Source organism: Mesocricetus auratus, unplaced genomic scaffold, assembly GCF_017639785.1.
Source record: "Mesocricetus auratus isolate SY011 unplaced genomic scaffold, BCM_Maur_2.0 Super-Scaffold_100014, whole genome shotgun sequence".
In the NCBI taxonomy this organism is placed as follows: domain Eukaryota; kingdom Metazoa; phylum Chordata; class Mammalia; order Rodentia; family Cricetidae; genus Mesocricetus; species Mesocricetus auratus.
The window spans coordinates 19,941,296-19,964,002 of NW_024429197.1; the positions used below are offsets into that span (position 1 = coordinate 19,941,296).

General features: G+C 47.2%; 1 long non-coding RNA gene across 1 annotated transcript; it reads right to left on the reverse strand.

The window, feature by feature from the left end:
* Positions 1 to 8,591: 8,591 nt before the first annotated feature.
* On the reverse strand, positions 8,592 to 15,387 carry LOC121143950. Its single transcript, XR_005881274.1, has 2 exons — positions 12,699 to 15,387; positions 8,592 to 8,672 (listed from the first exon to the last, which is right to left on the reverse strand). It is a non-coding gene; the product is annotated as an uncharacterized LOC121143950 (long non-coding RNA).
* Between the last annotated feature and the right edge of the window lie 7,320 nt (positions 15,388 to 22,707).

Here is a 22,707-nt window from a genome sequence, read left to right on the forward strand (position 1 = left end):
CCTCAGCCCCCATCACATGCTAGCTGTTGGACAGGGACAAGCCACTTAACCACAGTGCATCATTTTGGCTTGAAAAAGGAGGACAATAATACTTGTTTGTAACTTAGAAGATTATTGGGAGCCGGGCGTTGGTGGCACATGCCTTTAATCCCAGCACTCGGGAGGCAGAGGCAGGCAGATCTCTGTGAGTTGGAGGTCAGCCTGGTCTACAGAGTGAGTTCCAGGACAGCCTCGAAAACAATACAGAGAAACCCTGTCTCAGGGGAGAAAAAGGTTATTGGGATGACCAGATGTTTGCCCAGGCCACTCCAAATCTTGGGACATGAAGCTGTGGAGGCTCTGGCATGGCTATGGTGTTGCTATCAATGGAGCTCACCAACATGGCTGGTTACACAGAAGCAGAACTTCATAACAAGTCTTCAGAGGTCTCACATGGAACCCAAGCATAGGGGACAACTAGGCCTAAAGGGGAATGAGAACAGGGATATTTTTTTCATGTGTTCGTGTGTGCAAACATACTGTTGTAGATGTAGAAGTTAATGAACAACTTGAAGGGGTCAGTCTTCTCTGTCCACCATGTGGAGTCCTGTGGTCAAGCATGCCATCAAGTCACGGAGTGGCCAGATGCTCCTCCATGTCTCTGGCCCTGCTGCCTCCCGCTGGCCTGTCCCTGAACTCCCAGTCTGTTCTCAGCTCTCTTGGCAGATTCTCTGTGTCTCTGAACACTTAGCCAAGGACAGCCAGGTCCGGGTACTCAGGTCAGGAGAGCAGCAGAAATGGACTGAGCATATCTCCAGAAGCCCATGAGCTGGGAGTCTGGCCCAGGGCAGCGGAGCTGAGGTGATGGCATCTGGAGGTGGAGCCTGAAGCAAGATGATGAGGTCATCAGGAGCCCTGCCGTTGGAAGGAAACAATGCAGTTCTCAGGGGAGGCTGGCTGAGAGGCGCGCTGCAGACTGGCTCTTTTGACCCTATGCCTTCCAGAGAGCTCTTCTGGATACGTTTGTCACTGTGATGCTGTCCTCCATTGAGCCTTCATCAGACCCAAGCAGGGGCTACCACCACACTCTCCAGTCTTCAGGAGTTTAAATAAATCTCATTTCTATAGAAGTTATTCAACTTTGGGTATTACGTTATAGCAACAGAAAATGCTAATCCAAATGACATCTCTGAACCCTAGCAATGGGAGGAAAAGCTATTGAAGAGTTTGGGTTATGTATCAAGAGCCCAGCTATGGCTAAGAACCCAGGAAGCACCCTGAGGGGTTCTACCCATGGTGATTGGAGTCGTTGTCAAGAGAGCTGTACACCGGGCTGGCACTGCCACAGGAGTCGGCTTCCTGCTTTAGTGCAGTTGGCTCCTGCAGTCCTTTATCCCAGTACTCAGGTTGGATTGTCGACATGACTCCAAAGGTTGGGATTTTCATTCATTCCTCCACTGTGATGGTATCTATTCCGCATTATCCTGGTGTGACGGGCAGCAGGACCCTGACTCCAGGCTTCCCTCCTCCCAGAGGCCTCCTGCTTCCCTCAGAGTCATGTTAATGGATTGGCCTCACTGCTCTGTTCCTTCCAAGTTCAGGTCCTGGGGTCTTTGTTCCTAGACTGACAGTATCAAGAGCCTGCCCTCTGAGTAGCCAGCCCTTTGAGATTCCAGCGGAACCGTGTGGGCATCTCCAGGAAATGGCTGTGATGACACATTGCCCTGGTGGCCTGATTTGGGGACAAAACTGGGCAGCTGACTGAGGAAAGGCTTTGGCAGCAGTGGGGAGCACAGCAGTGCTGGGGTGCCACACAGTGGACAGCAGGGAGTGTGTGTGTGTGTGTGTCTGTGTGCGTATGCGTGTGTGTATGTGTGTGTGCATGTGTGTGCGTGTGTGCATGTGTGTGCGTGTGTATGTGTGTGCGTGTGTATGTGTGTGTGTATGTGTGTGTGTGCGTGTATATGTGTGTGCGTGTGTGAACCACAGACATTGAGTTCCTCAGGGCTATCTACCTCGTTTTTTTTTTGAGACAGGATCTCTCACTGGCCTACAATTCCCCAATTAGGCGAGGCTGATAGATCAACAAGAATGAAGGATTTGCCCATTTTTACTCCCCTGTACTGGGATTACAGTGTGTGCCACCATGCCTGTGGGTGCCAGAAACGCAACTCAGGTCCTCATGTTTGCAAGGCAAGCAGTTCATTGGCTCAGTCACTTCCCCAGCCCCTGGGAGCAGGCATCCTTTCAGAGTTGACCTTGCATGTCTCCATACCTGTTTCCATCTCAGACCAGCCAGCCTCTTCCAGAACCAACTTCTGTCCCTGTTCCCAGCCTCGACGCAGACTCTCTCTGTGAGTGGGATGAACCAGACACCTCCCAATGGCTTCTTTGGTCCACCACCTCATGAACTCCACCTCTGCTTCCTTCAAGGATATCACTTCAGGTGCTGAAAACCTTTTCTCCATAAAGCCTTCCCTTGGCCTTCACAACTAACCCTGTGGATGACCATATTGAAGCCTAGTTTGGAAGATGAAAGTGTAAACATATGTTCTTATAGTTCTTGCTACCATTTTGTAGGCACTGGAGAGATGGCTCAGTGGTTAAGGGCAGTTATTTCTAGAACCTACATGATGGCTCACAAACATCTGTAACTCCAATTCCAGGGGATCCGATGCCCTTGTCTGAACCCTGTGGGCATCAGGTATGCTTGTGGTGCACACGGATGCAGGCAAACACTCATACACATAAAATAAACCTCAAAAGAGAACAACAGCAACACACATGTACCACTTTTTCTGTGTTGAGAGTTGAACCTAGAGGCTTCAGCATGGCAGACAAGCACTTTCCTGCTGAACTAAACTCCTGGGCCCCCAGTACGAACTTGCAAAGGCCATGTGCATACCTCTGGCTGACTAGGTAGCGGAAGGTCACACATGAGGAAGTGTGGAAAAGAAAAGGCACAAATATTCATATCTCAAGATGTTTTCCTCCTACACACAGTCAAATGATTGCAAATATGATGTCCAAAGGCCTCTGTCTGGTTAGGGGTGACAGACTTTCCACAGTTCAAGAGCCACAGAGCAGGAAGCTGCCAGCTCACCTGTGTGCAGTGGGAGGGTCAGAAGGAGGTCTGTGCAGGAAAGCCGTGCGTGAGGTGGTCATGGAAGGGAAGGGCAGAAATTTCCAGGGAAACGGGTGTGGAGAAAGCATTCCAGAAGGCATCAAAAGGGCTGAAAGAGCACAGAACAAAGTGGAGAAAGTTAAGGTGTGCCCAGCGCTGTGGCCTCTCAGTAGCGGTTTAACTGTCACCACCCTTGAGGGAGACGTTTTTACCAGGATGAAAAGTGAGGCGCCCGCCCAGACGTTCAGTCACTGGCCCAAGAACTCCTCTCTGGTAAGTGGAAGTGCTGAGACTCCAGCCTCAAGTGTGGCTCCAGGCTTTGGCCTGTGATGTATGTGTCCCTGACTACAGCTGCTGACAGTAGCTTTGTACAGTTAGCGAGGTGTTCAACTACGGGGTGAGCAGGAGGAAGAGCTCAGTCAGAGCCCTGTCGGTGGAAGCCGGTGACAGAAGATTCACCATCAGTAAAGATAAAGGATGTAACCAAGGCTGAAGCTTATGGTAGAGTGTTTACCCTGCGTGTTCGAGACTTTGACTTTCACCCCTAGCACCACCCAACACGCACACACGCATGCGCGCACACACACCACACACACATCCCAACAACACACACATACACACATTACCCATACACACCCTATACACCTCAGTATATACACACACTACACACACACACTATACACACACTTATACTACATACTATACACAAACCACATATACACACCACATACACCACACATACACACATACTAAACACACCACATACAATACACACCACACACACAAACACCATACACCTCAACACACACACTACACATACACTATACACACACTTACACTACATACCACACACACACCACATATACACACCACATATACCACACATACACACACACTAAACACCACACACACACACACACACACACACACGAAGATGCAATAACGGAAATTGGTGGGAGGGGCAGGACAAGAGGCAAGGACCAATCAGGATGGGCTCGTAGGTCCCCCAGTCTGAAGCCCAGGGACATCGCCCGGAAGAGATTAAGGAGGCTACATGGTAGGTTGATGTGAAAGGAGTTCTTGGAGATGCCCCCACATCCTAGTCCTCAGAACCTGGGAGTGCCTTCTTCTGTGACAAAAGAGACCTACAGATGGGACTAGATTAAGGACCCTTAGACCAGTTGACTTTTAGGACTTCTGAGTGAGCTAGAGACAATCACAAGGGTCCTTAAAAGCGAGAGGCAGGATGTCTGAGGGCAGAGGAGGAGGAGAAGGAGGGGGAGGAGGAGGAGGAGGAGGAGGAGGAGGAGGAGGAGGAGGAGGGAGGTGTGTGCCAACAGAAGCAGAGGTGGAACCCGTGTGACTGCAGGGTATAGGTGGCTTCCCGTGGCCAGGAAGGACAAGGAACAGATTCCATCCTGGGGCCTCTAGAAGGAACAAGCCCCTGAACTTGTGCTCTTAGTCTCATAACTCATTTCAGATTTCTAGCCACCTAACTACACAGTTATAATCCACGTGTGTCAAGCCACCAGGCAGTGGGGGAGTGATTCAGAGGGCGAAGCTCTTGAGGCTCCTTTTTTTTTTTTTTTTTTTTTTGAGATAGGGTGTCTCACTTATGTACTCCTGGAACTCTCTTTGTAGACCAGGCTTGAGTTCATAGAGCTCTGCCGCCTCTGCCTCTCAAGTGCTGAAGTTCAAGATGCTACCATTCCTGGCTTCTTGTGTCCTTGTAGTTAATTATGAAAGGCTGGGATCACCAGAAGAGTTAGGAATGATGACCAAGATCTTGGTTTGGCTGATGGGGTGTGGAATGTGATCATTATAGTCAGGACTAAAGAACCTGCGAGATGGTTCAGCATGCAAAGGTACTCGCTGCCAAGTCTGACACTGAGTTCAGTTCCTGGGATCCACATGGTGATAGAGAAAACGGACTTCTGCAGGCTGGCCTCTGACCTCAACACACTGCCCGTAGCATTCCTGTAGATATGTACACGGCAAACACACACACAGAGATACATGTTAAATAACAAGTCATAACAAATAAGGACTGGGAAGAGTGGGCTAAGAGGACCATAGTGTTTCAGTCTTGGACTTAGCAGGTCAGAAGTCCAGACAAGTCTTCCGTTTTGGCTCCAGTTCTGTGCTGGGAAGCCCACAGTCTCTCCTAGATGTAACAGTAGAGCACTTAAGCCCCTGCCCCACCTGTCCGGCTCCCCTTACGTCAGCTCTCTGCCTATGCAGAAAAGACTTGTTCCAGACTGCAGAAACCACACCGAGTCTCCCACCTCTTGCGTCTCCAGCAGTCTGGGATCCATGAGGGCCTTCATGGCAGAGGCCAGAGGTCAAAGCAAATGAGTTCTGATGAGCCACTCTGGGTGAGCCCTATTGGCTCCTGAGGGCCATCTGCCCTTGGGTCCACATCAGGATGCTATTGGTGTTCCTTGCTGTTATACTCCAAACAGCTGACGGGGGCAGTTCTGAGAGCACAACACTCTATCTTGGTGGAGTCGGACTAGTCACAGTGTACATTCCAACACTGAACACAAGTGCATGGGGTAAAAGTCACTTATCATTTATAGTAAAAAAGGAGCCTGCTCAGCCTGCCAAACAGGTGGATGCTAAGGCCTGAGAGCAGAGTAGATGATCTAGAGAGAGGACCCCTGGCTTACAAGGAGAAGGGCCCAGGGACAACTTGAACTGGAAGGGCAAGGGAAGGGGACCTCTGATATTCCCATTACCCAGTGTGACAACTCAAAGAATGGGTAGTTAGTTACTTACTGTGTGTATGTGTCTGTGCATGTGTCTATGTGTGTGTCTGTGTGTGTATAGGCATGTGTGTATGTATGTGTGTGTATATAGGTATGTGTATATGTATGTATGTGGGTATGTGTGTATGTGTGTCTGAGTGTGTGTGTATCTGTGAGTGAGTGTGTCTGAGTGTGTATGTGTGTATCTGAGTGTGAGTGTGTGTGTGAGCGTGTACCCTCAAGTGCAATGCCATGCGTGTGAGGTCAGAGGACAACTTTGGGGAGTCAGTTCTCTCCTTCTACCGTGTGGGTTCCAGGTACTGAACTGAGTCATCAGGCTGGTGGCAGCACCTTCACCTGCTAGACAGTTCATCAGTTCCTTGTTTTTGTTTGTTTGTTGTTGTTTTTAAGATAGAATCTCACTCTTTAGCCCAGGCTGGCCTGGAACTCACTATGTAACCCAAGCTGGCTGAAAACTCAACCGCAGTCCCCCTGCCTCAGCTCCCTGAGTGAAGGGACCACTGGTGTGAGCTACCATGCCTGTCAAAGGATGTTTGACAAAGGAATGCATTTGTATTTTGCCTTCTGTCAAACATAAAAGGAAAAAAAACCTAGGAGGTATATGTAAAATCAGTAATTTTTTTTGTTTTGTTTTGTTTTTATGAGACAGGGTTTCTCTGTATTGTTTTGGAGGCTGTCGGTCCAGCCCGGCCTTGAACTCACAGAGATCCACCTGCCTCTGCCTCCCGAGTGCTGGGATTAAAGGCGTGCGCCACCACTGCCCGGTTCAAATCAGTATTGTGACACTCACCTGTGACATCCTTCACTTGGGAAGTGGAGTCAGAAGGATCAGGAGTTCAAGGTCATCCTCAGATACTTAGCAAGGTTGAGGTCAGCCTGGGCTACAAGGGACACTAAGAAACCAAACAACCACAAAACACCACCTAGAAAAAAGTGTCAAGTGTACATGTAAAACAGCAGCAACAACAAAAAAACCCAGATATGTGTTAATAATCCAAATAACTGAATTAAGCATATAAACGTGAAAGTGGACTCTACTTAGAGATAGTTCAAATGTCTATGGCCAAACCAACCCGAACACAACTGTCTTAGAAGTAAACAGAGTAGGGCCTGGTTAGTACTTGAAAGGCAGAGAGGGGAACTGGAAAGTCCACTCAGCAATTAAGAATACTTACTAAGGAGCCGGGTGATGGTGGCGCATACCTTTAATCCCAGCACCCGGGAGGCAGAGGCAGGCGGATCTCTGTGAGTTTGAGACCAGCCTAGTCTACAAGAGCTAGTTCCAGGACAGGCTCCAAAGCCACAGAGAAATCCTGTCTGAAAAACAAACAAAAAAGAACACTTGCTAAGGACCTGGGTTCAATTCTCAGAACTCACATAGCAGCTCACAACCTACTAAAACACCAGTTCCAGGAAGCTAGTGCTCTCTTATGACCCTGGAGACACTCATATACATAAAATAATAAAGTAAATAAAGCTAAAATAGATGGAGAAAGGACTTGAGATAAAATAACCTTTTATCTTGGAAATAAATTCATCTCAGGAAAACAGTTGTCCTGAGCAGTGAATGAAGTAAATGTGGCCAGGTGTGATGTTATAGGTCTTTAATCCCAACAACTCTGGAGGCAGAGGTATGTGGAGCTCTGTGAGTTTGAGGCCAGCCTGATCTGCATAATGAGTTGCAGGACAGCCAGGGCTACATAGTGAGACCCTGCCTCAAAGAAAGGAAAGGGAAAGGAGGGAGGGACGGAGGAAGGAAGGAAAGAAGGAGGGAAGGAAGGAAGGAAGGAAGGAAGGAAGGAAGGAAGGAAGGAAGGAAGGAAGGAAGGGAAAATTCAGTTGCCTTTAAGATACTGTCCTGGACCTACAAATCTAGAAACAAAGAAAAGCACACATTGGCAAGGCTGTGGCAAGGACATCATATCACACAAACACACAAGAACAGCATGGTCATGGACAGGAGCTATAAAAGTTCCCACCCAGGAACAAGGGGCAAGGGGGTGGGGGTGCATATAGAAGACATTCACAGGAAAGTGGGGTGTTTTCTAAGAGAACAGAGCTAATTCGGGAACCCAAGGACAGACAGACACTAGACCTCAGTAGCTACAGAGCCAGGAAGGCATCAACAGGAAGCTCTTTATCTCACTCTCCTCCTTGGCTGGGCTTCGCTCATCCACTCCTCCCTCCTTCTCTGTAGGCTAGTCTTCACTGTTTTGCAGGGCACTGGTTCATACAACAAATATTTGTTTTGTGTGTATGCACAAACATAGCCGTTCTCTTCTGTCTTCAAGCTGCAGTGGCCTTCCTGGGAGCCATGGAAGTGGCTGAACCTGTTGGTCTTCCCCTGGTGTAATAAGTTAGGAAATGGGGGCGGGGTTGAGGGGAACACATACTGTTCTAAGGGAATTCGGTAACTCTAATCCCTTTTTCTGCAGGAAAATCGGTCATCTCTGTGTAAGTCATAGACTGTGACAAGATAAACTGGGGAGAGGGAACCCTAAGGCACAGAAGCAGCTTTTTCTTTTTTTTTTTAAATATTTATTTATTGTGAACACAACATCTTGCTTCCATTATGTCTGAACACCAGAAGAGGACACCAGATCTCATTACAGATGGCTGTGAGTCACCATGTGGTTGCTGGGAATTGAACTCAGGACCTCTGGAAGGGCAGTCAGTGCTTCTAACCTCTGAGCCATCTCTCCAGCCCGCTTTTTCTTTTCTTTTAGCTTTTTTTTCACTCTGCAGGACTCAGGGTGGTTCAGCTGCCTCAGCCTCCCATGTTCTGGGCTTACAGGTGTGAGCTATGAGAGAAAAATTAATATTAACCTACTCAATCTTCTGAGCTCCAGGCCTGGGTCTGAGCTAGAGTATTCCCTGTTCTCCTCCCCTCCTCTCCCGTCCCTTCCCTTCCCTCCCCTCCCTATGTCTTTTATTTCTTTCTTTGCTTACTTGCTTGCTTTTTAAGACAGATTCTCACAATGTAGCTCTGGCTGGCCTGAAACCTTCTATATAGACCTACTAAGGAGTCTTATACATCTTGTCCAGCCCGTGGCTGCTTATAAAATAACACTCTGATACTTAATATTAATTATAATTGTTTGGCCAGTGGCTCAGGCATATTACTAACTAGGTCTCACAATTAAATTAATCCATTTCTATTATTTTATATTTTACCACAAAGCTCGTGGCTTGGTACCTCACATCTTGTTTCCCCAGTGACTACATAGCATCTCTCTGACTCTGCCTTCTTTCCATAACTGTTTGGATTTCCCACCTCGCTATATCCTGCTGTCATAGGTCAAAACAGCCTTATTTATCAACCAATAAAAGCAATACATATTCACAACACATAGGACATCCCACATCAATCCACCTACCTCTGCTTTCCAAGTACGCACACCACCAAACCTGACCTCTCATTTATTAATTTTTTTAATTTAATTTTATTTATTTATTTTTGCAATTTTATGTGCATTGGTGTTTTGCCATGGGTGTTGGGTCCCCTGGAACTGGAATTACAGGTAGTTGTGAGCTGCCATTCGGGTGCTGGGAATTGAACCCTGATCCTCTCGAAGAGCAGTCAGTGCTCTTAACCACTAAGCCATCTCTCCAGCCCCTAATTTTTTTTTTGAGACAGATTTCAACATGTAGCCCAGGCTTGCCTGGAACTCAGTGATCTCCCTGCCTCTACTTCCAGAGTACTGGGTTAATATTAAAGGTATGTGCCACCACTGCCCTGCATGGTTTTTTGTTTGTTTGTTTGTTTTTGTTTTTAAAGATTTATTTATTATGTACACAGTTATACCTGCATGTCAGAAGAGGGTACAAGGTCTCATTACAAATGGTTGTGAGCCACCATGTGGTTGCTGGGAATTGAACTCAGGACCTCTGGAAAAGCAGTCAGTGCTCTTAACCTCTGAGCCACCTCTCCAGCCCGCAGGGTTGTTTTTTAAGGTAGGGTGTCATTATGTTCCAATTCTCAGTCGTCCTGTCTTAGCTTCCCAAGTGCTGGGAATCCATGCAAGTGCTGTCTCACCTGGCTCAGACTCATCCTTAACCCACAAATTAGAGCATATTTTTCCTTAGGCAAATAAACAAACCTAAAAATGTTCCTTCTGTTGCAACTAAACTAAAATACAAATTCCTTTCCTCAGCCTACCAGGTTCTGCCTGAATCTACCCAGAGACACCGACAAACTTCTTGCGCCCACACGGTGGTCACCACTCTCATCTGTCTAGGCCTTGACCACAAACCAAGATCAGCCCCAGCTGGACACTGCCATACCTACAGTTAGGTCCCTCTGTTTTGTGCTATTGTGACCGATTCCATGTCAAGCCTGACTAAAGGTAATGGCGCCTCCTCACAGGGTCTTCCCCACTCTCCCTTCTGAGGCGGAAGCAACACATCTCAGTCTTCCCAGCTTCTCCATCTTTGCCTCCCAGGACTCACTGAACCGTTCCTGTGGTCTGCCTGCATATTTTCTCTCCCTCTTTCTACTAGAAGTAAGCTCTAGCCAAGAAGGGACCCAGTCTGTCTCGCTCCTAGGTGAGTCTTGCTGCTGGGAGACAGTACAAGACACTCGGATGTCTGCCTAAATAATTTGGCCTCAAAATGAGTGGTGACACAACACAGCACTTCAGAGCAAGGCTTCCAGCCTCCGACCCTCGCCAACGCGCGCAACTTCTCTGCTTCCTTCTCACTATATGCGAGACTGGGAGGGTAGTCTTTGCCCCATGGAACTGCCACCCCTGGCCATGTTCTCATTTGGAGAGGGTTTGCCATTGAGCAGGCACTCAACATGCGCATCATCTAGTTCGTTAGCAGCCAAGAGTCCATCCATTATGGTTTCTTAACTCCATTTTCCATCACTGTCCCCTCCTAGCTCTTAGATCTTAGTCAGTTTTCTTATGTGGTAGACCATGTGAGTTCACGTTACTTATTGAATCTATTGCTGTGTTCATCCTGCCATTCACTGCTTCCAGGCAGGTTTTTTTTTCATTTTCCTTTTTTAGTAACCACATTCCTAATCATCTTCTAATCCTTCTTTATCTCCAATTAGTCCATTTGTAGGATTGCTGCTTCTAAGTTAATTATGTAGCGTCTTTTGAACTGAAAAATCAACCAGGTCTCTTCCAACAGTAGGCTTTTTCTGAGTGTGGTAGCTCCTTATAACCTTCAGGGAACTCACTAGCTTTGCAACTCAGGGCAGACAGCCTTCTTGTTTTACCTCTCTGAGGGGTTTCCCAGATTTCAGTCTTGAAAGCAGACAACTGCCTGGAGGAAAAGGGATGAGCTGATGAGCCCATTTCCACCTACGGACAGCATGAAGGAACAAGGCAGGTCTCTACATCTTTCACAAACGGAAGAAGCCACATCTAACAGCTGTCACCGTGAGCTCCTACCAGCTAATATTTAATCTTGGGAAAGTCTCAGAAACAAAGGAAAACTTTCTCCGAACCCCAAGCCTTGCTCCTTCCCTTCAGGACTTCAAAGGCACCATTGCCACCTCCTCTCCTGTCTCTCTTCAAGCCACTAAAATGTGGCTTGTTTTCTAGCCCCAGCTGGCCCTTTTCTAACCAAGGTCACCACTGATGTCCTTGTCACTAAAATACTTATTATACTTGGTCTCTCTCCAGCTTCCTTACTACTACTCCCCTCTCAAAGCTCTTTGAGATGTTGTGTCTTTGTTCAAGGTTCCCTCTGGACCATTCCTCTCGTTGCTCTGCCCCCTGCTCCAGAGATCTCGTCTTCCACAGTTTCAGATACAGTCAATCCTGATGACTCACAGACACTACCTATGGACCTGAATGAGACCACGGCTCAACCAAAACACCCAGTTCCTTCTTTTTCTCTTTCCTTTCTTTTGTGCTGCAAACTGCACCCAGGACCTTGTGCGGGTGAGTCACTCTGCTAATGAGCTACATTCCCAGCCCTACCAGCTAAGTGTCTGAACTACCCTTAGCCAGCCCACCGTTCACATAGCTTCAGGTTATCTCTCCCGCAGACCCAGCGACAGCTATCTTCTGACAGATGGCCTACAGTGCACTCCATCGCCAGTTCCTGCTGTTCTGTCAGACTCACTCCCAGTGAGTCTTAGATGCCATTTCTTAGGGAAAGTCTTCCCAGAATCCTCTGCCCAGGTCAGGTAAAGCCATGTGTGTTTTCCCGATAGCCTCTCTTTAGCATTTAGAGACCACCGCCCCCTCCAATGGCACGGAAGGCTGGAACCCTTTGAAGACAGGAACTGTCTTGTTCACTGGTGTCTAGCACCTAGAACATTGAACGGCAAGCACTCATTAAGTCTACTGAATACATAACACATTCCTAATTATAAAGCTTTTATCTGTTTATGAGATTAGACTCCCAGAATCCTTTACTCACCTTCGTGCTAGTTCAGTACAAGTTAAGATGTGATAGAAGAAAAATACAACCGCTTTTGTTGGAGGTTTATTCAAAAGATCCAGAGAAGTGTCACCATACAGTACAAAGAACACACATACCCTAAACCAGCAGGCAGGGGCTGCAGCTTGATTTGCTGTGGGTGACTGCCTAGCCTCTCAGGGGCTGTTTCTCCATCTGCTGCTATGAAGCAGCTCATCTAAATCAATGAATCTCAAAACATGTCCCACAGGGAAGGTGACTGAAGCAGAGGGACCTGGGGACCAAAACCCAAGCTCTGCACAGAACAGTGGAATCCATGTGTAGCTTTATTCAGCAGGGTGATCTAAGGATAAGACAAGTCTATATTCAGGGCCAGCAAGATGGCTCAGTGTGTAGAGGAGGTTGCCACCAACCCTGATGACCTGAGTTCAATTCCTAGAACTCACATGGTAGGAGAGCGCTGACTCCAAAAAGCTATCTTCTGGCCTTCACATGAATGTCAGTGCACAATCCTCCTGCCCAAACAAACAAGTAATTAATGTGCTGGGCACAACAGTGCACACCTTTAATCCCAGCACTTGGGAGACAGAGGCAGGAGGATCTCTGTGAGTTTAAGGCCAGCTTGGTTTACACAGTGAGTTCCAGGTCAGCCAGGCCCACATGGTGAGAGTTTCAAAAAACAACCACCAATACAACAACAACAAAAATGTGAAACAGTTTTTTAATTTAAAAAAGTTGTGTTAAAGCAAAAATTTTGTCTGAAAATAACTGAACCTTATTCTCAGACTCCTTCCACACTGGCATGGAAATCCTGCAAGCTGTGGAGGCTGTGAAGGAGACCATGGTCTCTGGGGGTTGTTTCTGGTCTTGTTTCTGAGTCAGGGTCTCAGCATACAGTCTTTGAGTGCTGGGATTAAAGCCACAGAGAGTGCAGTGTCTGAAGCACACTTACAAAGTTTGCTTGCAACCAGGTATTGTGGTGAGCACAACTAGTCCCCTACACGGGAGGCCCCAGGCAAGAGAGTGGCTGGAGACCAGGAGATCAGTTGACACAACATAGGGAGACTCCGACTCAGGAAAACAAGAAAGGGGGAGCCAGAGGAGAGGAGAAGGAAGGAAGCAGGAGAGAGGGTAGAGAAGAGGCTAACTGATTGTAAAGGCTTGGGGACTGGGCTGGTGCTTCTGTGCCATGGGAAGCCATCATTTCCCACACGGCTTCACCGCATACAGATCCAGCAGGACAGACATTTTAGTTTTCACTGGTTCTGGTGATTGAACCAACCCAGGACCTTACACATACGAGGCAAGCTCTCTGTCACTGACTATATACTCAAAAGTTTTTGTTTTTACACTTTGAAATAGATTCCAAGTTGTCCAGGCTGGCCTTAACCTTCTCCTGCTTCAGCCTCCCAAGAAACAGGGTTTATGGCTTTGTACCACCAGGCCAAACTAGAACAGACATTTTTGAATCTACAAATAACATTATATGGAAGTCTATGTCTCTCAAATCCCTTGAAATTAACACTGATGCTCAGGCAGATGACATAGGCTTTAGTAGTCTTCATTATCCCACATCTGGTGACTCAAAGTATGATCCCAGCTTCATACCTGATCATACATCATCCCAGGGGACTCCAGAGATGGAGTCAACCAGGGGAGACAAGCCCTAGGTAACATGTGCTATCCAACGTGGCATCTGGGAGACCTGGGATTCATCCTGTATCACTACTGTGGACACCGATCCCATCTCTACCACGTTCAGAAAACTTTCCTCCAGCTGCACTCTCGTCACACTGTGGAGATAATATTCTGTTTGATCCAAGTGGGAATAAAAACACACACCTTTCAGTTTTAACCAGGAACAGACGAGGGACTCAGGACCACGTCTCTGCAGTGCATGCAATGTGTGGGAGCTTCACGGCCTTGTGAGCAACATTGGTTGGCATGGAGGGAAAATGTAGCAGGCAAACAGACAAGCATGGAAGAGACAGAGCTGGCAGTGTCTGAGTCTTTGGTGGCAGTTGTTCTGAAGCCCAGCTGCATCATCTGCCCTTGGAGAGTGGGGGGACTCAGGCTCGACTCTTCCTCAGATGCCGTGAGTCAATAAATCCTCCTTTATACCTAAACCCGTTCACACTGGCCTTTGGTCCTTCACAAGTGAAATAATGACAACCTTGTTAGGTCACTTAAATGCTGACTCTGTTTCTTCATTTATGCAAAGGATGTTTTGACAAGGGCTTGTGAGATAAGTTGCTCTGTACAAACACTGCTGACATTTATAGGGAGTGACTATTACAGATATCTGATGGAGACATGGCAGAGCCACCTACATGGAGTTTGAGTTAGCTTAAGCCCAGCTCTGCTGCTAGAGAACAGGCCATGCTCCCTGCAGGCAGTACTCTACAGTGGAGATGCACCATTGTATCTAGCACCCTTCCCCTTCTTCCAACCCCACACACCTTCTAGGAATGACTGCAAATCCATTATGTCTATTTTGTTTCCATGGGAACTGCCCCATCCTTTTAGAAGTCCATCCCAGTATGACTGATGGGCCTCAGAGTAAGTACTACATCCAAGCTGGGCTAATGAATCTCTTCCATGGACTCACCCCCACCCCCACCCCACACACACACATTTCTTGGTAGCTCAGGCTTTCCTGGAATTTGGAAGCTTCAGGCTTAGAAATGTAGAACATCACACATGACTCTTTTTTAAAAAAAATTATTTTCACTGGGGTCTTGAGAGATGGCTCAGAGGTTAAAAGCACTCACTGGCTGCTGCTCCAGATGACTTGGATTTGATTTCCAGCACCCACATGGCAGCTGACAACTGTAACAGTAGTCCCAGGGGATTCTATGCCTTCTCCCAGCTTTTGCCAAGCACCGCACAAATTGGTGCACATACATACATGCAGGCAAAACATTCATACATGTAAAATAAAAATGAATCATGAAAAAGTCTGGGATGGAGGGAGTCTTAAAAGTTATCAGCTCAGCTGGGGGCAGTGGGGGACGGTGGTACAAGCCTTTAATCCCAGCACTTAGGAGGCAGAAGCAGGACTATCTCTCTGAGTTTGAGGCCAGCCTGGTCAGCTGAGTAATTTCCAGGATGGCTATCCAGAGAAACCCTGTCTTGAAACCTCCCCACCCAAAAAAAAAAAAAAAAAAAAAAAGAAAAAAAGAAAAAAGAAAAAAGAAAGAAAGAAAGAAAAGAAAAAAGAAAAAAAAGTCATCAGCTCAACCACTTGTGATGATGGTTCACCACCACTGGGCAGGCTGACTCTCACGCAACCAGAATCTGGCCCTTTTTCATCTTGCAAAACCCAAATCCTAAACCACTAAAAAATCTGTTTGCCCCTCCCTTTGGGCCCTGGCAGCCATCAGAGTACTTCCTGCTTATGCGCTCTGGATGCCTTAAGGGGAACTGTCCCCGTTCATCTTTCAGTGGCTGTCTTATTTCATTTAGCAGCATGTGACCAAAGTTCACTCATCAGGCAGCACGTGACAGTCTTCCTTCATCCAGCCATCTCCTGAGGAACACTTGGGTTATTGCCTCTCCTTGGCTATTGTGAATTCTACTGCTGCTGCTATGGAAACAGGTATACAGATATCTCTGAGATGCTGCTTTGGGTTTTGAAATATGCATTCTGAAGTGGAAGAGCTAGGTCATATGGCAATTTTTATGTGTGGCATTTTTGTGCGGTGTCCATGTATGAGTGTGTATAGTGCACATGTCCATTCACCAGAGCTGGGTGTAGGTGTCTTCCTCCACTGCTTTCCATTTTAGTCTCGTGAGACAAGGTCTCTCCCTGAACTAGCAGCTTGTTGTTTTGGCTAAGCTGGTTCCTGAAATCCACCCACCTCTGCCTCCAAACACTGGCGTTACAGGCACATGGACTTACCCCATTTTTACATGAGTATAGGGGGATTTGAACTCATGCCCTTATGCTTGTACAACAAGCCTTTGCCCACTGAACATGGTGACCATGAAGGCCAGAAGAGAGGGTGGATCTCCTAGAGCTGAGGTTATGGACAGTTGTGAGATGTGGGTACTGGAAAGGAACCTGGGACCTCTGCAAGAGCAGTAAGTGCTTTGAGCCACTGAGCCACCCCCCAGCCCCTCCGTTTTAATATTTTTTTGCACAGCAGCTGCACCATTTCACATGCTCACCAACAGTGTGCAAGCTCTGCTCCCATCCCTCCACATCCTGGTCAGCACTTGACACCAGGTGGCAGGTGTGAGGGACCTCTTGGTACCCAGACTGTTATGAGGCAAGGCTTAAGTGTTATTACTGCTTCCACTCAGTAGAGAAAGCCTGTTTCCAGACAAGGGGTAAACGGAGAGGCAGAGGGCATCTCCACAGCCATGGCTAAGTGGTACAAGTTGTGTCTAAGGACTAGATGTTTTCCTGGCCTTGAATTTATTGTGGTGGGGATGGACTTGACACAGGTCTCTTTCACTGGGCCCCAAGCTGGCCTCAAACTTGTGGCATTCCCTCCCTCAGGATCCTGATCACAGATTAAGAGCAAGCATCACCACAAGCTCTGTCTTTGTGTTTAATGAGACATTTCACCTTTTTATTTGAGCTCATTTATAATCCTTTGAGTCTTTAATATAGTTAGTGCTTTAGGATTTTTTTCCTTTTCTCCTCTTGGGTCCTTCTTAGAAGTAGACACAATACAAATGATATGTTCATTAAAAGCCCCTACAGGAACATGCTTGAAGAATGAGACAATCAGGGCATGAGTCTGGAGTCAGCCTAATCTGGCCTCACATCTTAGTTCAACAAATGTTATTAGATGTTAACTAAATGGGTAAAGCACCTCATAATATATAATCAAATCATTGTATTATATACCTTAGATATGTAGTTTTGTCAATAAAACCTCAATAAAGCTAGAAAAAGTGTAAAGCCTGGCTTAAAGCCAAAAGAACAAACAAACATTGCCATCCTGGCTGATACCTATAATGCTTGCCCCTGGAAGCCAAAGCTGGAAGATCATTATGAATTGAAGGCTGATCTCATACTTGGTGGGTTCCAGCCTGAATTCACACACAACTGCAGAGCCTCCAGCAGCAGCCTGTGTAGGGGCCCTGCCCCCCAGAGCACTTTCTAGTACCCAGCTACTACTCAGATGTCGGCTCTGCCAGCGTTCTCTGCATTTTCGTCCCTTTGTAAAGTGGTGATAACACAATGCCTGCCCTGTCTAAGGGACCATTATGAAGTACACGTTTAGCCTACAATGCCTGGCACAGTGAGTGCCCAATGAAGGGTAGCCTTGACTAGGCGTGCCTTGCAGAATCCAGCCAGGTTATCTACTGACTATCCACTACTGTTCCAGGTTGGACTTAAGGATTCACACCCTGGCAGAATTTTCCAGTCCAGTGGGAGCAAGACAGTTACAGGAGGGATGTGTCACAGCAGAACAGGGATACTGAGCAGACTGGAGCTACCTACCTCGCTTCAGATCCCAGCCAGCCCTTAACTGCTTCCCTCAACTGTAAAACAGAGCTAACAACAGCAGTGGCTCCTGAATTAGTCTGAGTTAGCATGGGTAAAGATATAGGATGGTGCCTGGCGGCAAGCACTGTGTAAGCCCTCCCTAGTGTAATGTGTAAGCTGTCAGTGACCACACAGCAAGGAAAAACCATACCAACAGCCAGTTTTTATTTTTGATGTGTGTGCGTGTGTGTACACAGAAGCACAAGGGCCCTCAGAAGCCAGAGGTGTAGGGCTGCAGCTGAAGGTATAAGCTGTTGTGAGCAGCTTGGTGTGGGGTGCTGGGAACTGAACCTCAGTCTTCTGCAAGAGCAGTCAGTGGTCTTAACTGCTGAGCCATCTCTCCATCCCAAAGAAGCTTTTTCTCTAGAGGAGGGCAAGAGATCCCAGCCTTGGAATGTGTGCTTACTAGGCAAAGAGTAGGGGAACATGGCACTTCAAGTGACATCAACAGCTGGGCCATAACCGAGACAGAAAAGAAAACAGACCTATTCAAGCAAGCACACACTGACCAACCAAACCTGGGAGGTAACATGGATACATCAGTTTTGGCCTTAAAGTGTTCAGTTGGCCAAGTCAGAACTCGCCCTGAGTAAGTACTGAGAACTGACAACATACATAAATCAACACGTTAGCAGCAATTTAACTCATACCTACTGTCTGTTAGACACTGCAGTGACAAGGGCCGTACTCTTCACAAATGGGGCCCACTTAATTCTTACAATTCTCCCTGGAATGGAGACAATTCCATGAAGAGGCTACTTAACAATTACATACAGAACAGATAAGGGGTGTGAGTGTGTTCAGCTTTAATTACAAACAGTGGGTTTCCCCCTATAAAAGAAATAAGAAACCTGGTAGTCGTATCAGAGCTCAATTTCCATGTACACCCCCCACCCCCACCTCTTCAGCACCCTGGTAGTAGATCAAGGCTCAAGAGCTTCAGATTCCTGCAATGTTTTTTTTCTTCAATTTCTACCAGGCAGGATTTCCTTGTGTTCAGCTTTTTCAGATAGTTCAGAGGTCAGGTTATGTGACAGTGATCTCTCTCTCTGGTTTGGATTTCTGAGACAGGATTTCTCCATGTAGCCCTGGCTGTCCTGGAGCTCTCTCTGTAGAATGGTCTGATCTCAAACAGAGGTCCTCCTGCCTCTGCTTCCCAACTGTTGGAATTAAAGGCATGCACCACCATGCCTGGCCTATAATTTCACAAAGAAAGGAAAGAAGAAAGGAAAAAAAAGAAAGAAATTGGCTCCTAACAAGTTAACAGAGGCAATTTACTAAACAAGTCTGGAATTTAGTTCTCTAGGATACTGATTTAGTAAAGGCTACACTCTGTCTACCCAAATCTGCTCTTCTCAGTTCTTGGCATAGGACTTGGTTCATGTCTCTCTGGTGGGTGGGTGCGGCCATATGGATGGATTGTGAGCAATGTGCAGACTGGCAGAGGACCCTGCAGTGTCCCAGCCTTCAGGGGCCAGGCACACCTCCTGCCCCTTCTCCCTTTCCCTTCTTCCTGGCTGGCACCAGTGATGATGGCCTCAAGCACAGATGAGGACAGTGCTCCAAAGGATGCTGGAGCAACATGATACAAGCAACCTGTGTCCCCAAATGACCACCAGGAGCAGAGTTGCTCCACTGACCTGGTCTGCTCTCCTCAGAAAGGCTAACTCAGAACCCAGAGCTGTTACATGAGGAAGAATGAACGCTCTGTTCTTTAAACCACTGCATTGTTGAGTCTCTTTGTTACAGCAGCCTAGCCTTTTGCTTTAACTAATACAACTATGCCCCCTCTTTGTGACTATTTAGAATGGCTTTACAAATGACCAGTTACCATTGTAGAAAACTGCATCGAAGTAGGTCCTAATCAAGCACTGAAATTCCTGCCTGTAGCCACTACCCACCCCGATTTCCTCAGCTTGTGTAAAGACCATTTAATGGTTGAAACAAACCACTTATGTTAAGACTCACTTAGCTTCTATGTAAGTGACTCAATAAGTACTTGACTATTTCTCCATGCTGGGGAAACAGTCATTGTACTCACAAAAGCTTGTTTGTGTTTGTTTGTGTGTGTGTGCATGCACGCGCATGCCTGTAGTGTTGTTAGCTTTTAATATGCTGTGAATTTTTTTGGTTTTGTTATGCTGTGGATCAAACCCAGGGCCTTACAATAATAGGCAAGTAATCCCAGCAGCCCATCGTACTCCTCCCTTCCAAAGTTTGTATGTGCTGTGTTTAAAGTGGAAAGTTCTTCGTTGACTGTGGAAGGGGACTGTGTACAAATAATTACTGAACATTACAAAGGAGCACACCAGGGGTGCAGACCAAAGATGAACTCTTTATGATTAGGCCTTAAAATAAAATACTGGTTTGTTTTGTTTTTTGAGACAGGTTTCTCTGCATTGTTTTGGAGGCTGTCCTGGAACTCGCTCTGTAGACTAGGCTGGCCTCGAACTCACAGAGATCCACCTGCCTCTGCCTCCTGAGTGCAGGGATTAAAGGCGTGCGCCACCACCGCCCGGCTTCTTTTTTTAAACTTACGTTTCAGAGTTTCCACTTCCTTGTATATGCACGCTTCTACAGGCATCCGTGTGGAGATCTGAGACAACTGGCTCTCCTTCTGCCCTGAAGGTCCCGGAAATGAATGCTAGACAGGTCATCAGGCTTGGTTCAAGCACACCTACTGTCATCTCACAGTCCAAGCAAGACAGTCGTAGAGTAAGAGCTTAACTCTCTTCAAAGTACTGTTAAAACATTTATTTATATATGAGGTGTTCTGTCTGCATGTATGTCTGCACGCCAGAAGAGGGCATCAGACCCCATTACAGATGGTTGTGAGTCACCATGTGAGCACTGGAACTTGAATTCAGGACCTCTAGAAGAATAGCCAGTGCTCTTAACCACTGGGCCATCTGTCCAGCTCCAAAATACTTCCTTTTAAAAAGGATTTGTGGCTGGGGGTCAGAGGACTTTTCAGCTCTCTCCTCACACCTTGTTTTTAAAGGTACAGTCTCATTATTTCAAAAAATTAAATAAAATGAGGGTAGGGGGTGCTGGAGAAATGCCTCAGCTAAGACCATGCAAGGGACACGCTCACATGAGGAAGCTCCTGATCACCTATAGCTCCAACTCCAGAGGCTTTGATGAATCTGGCCTCCCAGGGCATCTGCAGCAAAGTGTAAACACACAAACATATGCACGCATGAACGCGCGCGCGCACACACACACTAAAAGTAACTCTTAATTTCTTCCTCTTCTGCCTCCTCCTCCTTCTGCTACTAAGAGAAAGATGAGTCTAACTGTTCACTGTGTGCTGGAATTAATCACCAAAGGCACTCAGACAGCACTGCTGGTGGCGAACTGAAGCAACCTGGATGAAAGACTCTGCTTGTCTAGGATTAGCTAAGGCCAGATGGCGCAGTCTGAGCAAACAGCTCACGCTGTCTCACAGTCCTTCCCAGCTAGCCACAACGGTTTGCTGGGTGAAGAGATCCCAGGTGTCCTGGCTTCCCCACACTTGCTGTGACTGGTCCACCCATGTTCTCGGTTCAGCTTCCCCCTGCACAAAAGCTGACGAGTCTCTCTCTCTCGTTGTCTGATGACACCTAAGGGCCAAAGGCTATGTTCCTTCTCTGCCCACACTAGAAAGTGGCGGGAGATGCCTGCCTAAAGTGCTCTGCCCACCCCAGGCTTTTCTGCAGCAATCTCATCTCTGATCTGTTTCTAACGTGAGCAGTGGGCTCACCCATCGTGCCCTGAACTTAGCAGACACCTAATAAGCGATTAGACACTGACTGGTGGGGTGAGGGAGGAAGGACACGCTCAGATTCCAACACAGAATTGAGTTCACAGAAGTCATTGCTCTGGTACTTCAGATGGAAGGATTAAAGGCTTTTTGAGGTAGAATTAGTAAAACTTGTTTTTCTTGATTGTTTGCTGACATTTCTAAAGCTTTAAAATATATTTAGCAATCCAAGTGAGGCATTTTAGAAACTAAGCTTCCTCCCCAAAGTCAGCTCTACACAACACTCAGTGGTTAGAATCTGCAGGCCTCTTGGCCAGCCCCGCCCCACCCCACTCCCAGCTAGCTGCACTCCTCCTGGGCCTGTATCTCCCACAGATTTCAGCCTCTTGCTCCAAGGCTGGTGGAAGATAATGTACCTCAAGTGCTTGGCACTGTCTGGCTCACAGTAAGCAGTCTGCACTCACGCTATGGCTTCCCAGCCTGCTACAACTCCTCAAGCAGGTAATACACTGACCGGGGAATCAGACATGAAGAACAAGATGGAGGCATGGGTGCATGGTTGGCTTCTTTGACGGGAGAATATACATATTAAGAGGCAGTCAATACTTTTGCTAAGAGGTCAAAGTCTTTCACCCCGATTTCTATATAGCGTCCAAAGCACATGCAACCACACTGAAGGTTCCTTTGCTTCTATTTTGTGTATGTATGTGGGGGCAATGTACATGTTTGTGTGCATGTGTGGGTGGAGGCCAGAGACATGGCCTTATATGTCACTCCCCTTCAGGCACCATTCACCTTATGTTGTGTGTGTGTGCGTGCTCGCGCGTGCACATGTCGAGGCACTCTGCCTTAAAAACAATTACTTTGTAGGCATGTGTGACGCACATATGGCAGCCAGAAGACAACTTTTGGGAGTCAGTTCTCTACCTTACTGAGCCAGAGTGCACCTTGTTCGAGCATGCTGTGCAACTCCAGGCTAGCTGTGCAGACAGCTTCGGATGATCCTCCTGTCCCCGGCTCCCACGTTCTGGGTTACAGATGCCTATACTAACTACATCCACTTACTTACTTTTTATTTTTACGTAGGTAATTTTACCTCCTGAATCACCTCACTAGCTTTCTACCATTTTTCCCCCCTTGAGACAGGGCCTCACACTGAACCTGGAGCTTTAAGGATTGGCTAGGCTGGCTCTACAGGTCTGCCTATCCC